The sequence below is a fragment of the Propithecus coquereli genome, unplaced genomic scaffold (genome assembly GCF_000956105.1).
Source record: "Propithecus coquereli isolate 6110/MARCELLA unplaced genomic scaffold, Pcoq_1.0 Scaffold98, whole genome shotgun sequence".
Taxonomy (NCBI): Eukaryota; Metazoa; Chordata; class Mammalia; order Primates; family Indriidae; genus Propithecus; species Propithecus coquereli.
This window is the reverse complement of record NW_012156173.1, coordinates 2,640,643-2,642,148: the sequence shown is the minus strand read 5'-3', so window position 1 is coordinate 2,642,148 and position 1,506 is coordinate 2,640,643.

Genomic DNA, 1,506 nt, shown 5'->3' with positions numbered 1-1,506 from the left:
GAGTTATTGTGTTTGTTTCTTTTCAGTGCATGTTATTACTGTTGAGATACAATAGTAGAAAAAAATAAGCATTTTTCAAGTACCTGCTAAAACCAGGTACTTTCTCACACAAAACAATCCTCTTAAGCAAGCACTATTTATTTTATTTTAAAAGAAAAACATTGAGGCTTAAAGAGGCTAAGTACAGATGGTCCCCTACCTAAAGAAGTTTCAACTTGCAGTTTTTTGACTTTACAATGTTGTGAAAGCAATATGCTTTTAGTGGGAACCGTACCGCAAATTTTGAATTTTTAACTTTTCCTGGGCTAGTGATGCATGTGGTATGACATTTTCTCACCGTGTTAGACAGTGACAGCGAGCTGCAGCTCCCAGTCAGCCACGCAACCATGGCAGTGAACAACCAATACTGTGCTCTGCAGCACATTAAATAAATTACGTGAGATATTCAATACTTTGTTATAGACTTTATGTAGGCTGATGTAAGTGTTCATTTAAGGTAGGCTAGGCTAATCCATGATGTTTGGTAGGTTATATATATTAAACGCATTTCAACTTATGATATTTTTGACTTCTGATGCGTTTATTAGGATGTAACCCCATCATAAGTTGAGCAATATCTGTAATATATTCAAGATCAACCAATGATAAATAGTTAAGCTGGGATAAAATGCCCAGCTCCTTCTACCTCAAACGTATATACTTTTTCATTGTGTCATACTTTCTCTTTGGAATGTGTAGTAGTCAGCATAGGCTAGGTTATGATGCAATAACAAATAATAGCAAAAACTTCATGGCTTAAAACAACAAAAGTTTGTTTCTTGTCTATGCAGAGTCCCCTCTAGGGCAGCTACCCTCTGTGTCATAGCTCAGGACCTCAGGCTTTTTCCTCTCCTGTTAACTCTTTATCAACCTGTGCTTTCACAATTTCTGCAACATGAGAAAACAATAGAGAAAAATTGCACACTGCCTCTTAAATGGTTTCATTTAGAGTGATACGTGTCTTTTTTACTCATATTTTGTTGGCCAAAACAAGTCATATGGCCATGCAAAATTTAACAAGAGTAGGAAGTATAATTATCCTGCATGTCCAGGAAGGGGAAGAGATTCATAAATATTGATGTATACTAGTAATATCTATCACTGAATGTAAATTCTTCAAAGGCCTGAATCTTATGTTCTTCTTCAACTTTAGCGAACAGAAATCGCTAAAAAAATGATTAACGTCTGCTATTAGTTACCAGGGCTGCTGTTATCATTCCCTTATTCTCCAACCTATAATAACCTCCTTGTCTTCTGCCCTGTTACTTTGTTGTCAGCACCATGGACCAGCCAGTTGCAAGCCAATAAAGACAGGCTAAGATCAAGTTTACACATTCCCCGTCCTTTCTATGGCTCTGAAGGCAATTTTACCTGTATCTTCTTACCCAGAGAATGTAAAGCCATCCCTGATATTTTGTGTATAGTGATTTATAGTTTTCAAGACTTTTTTTACATATATTTTCTTAT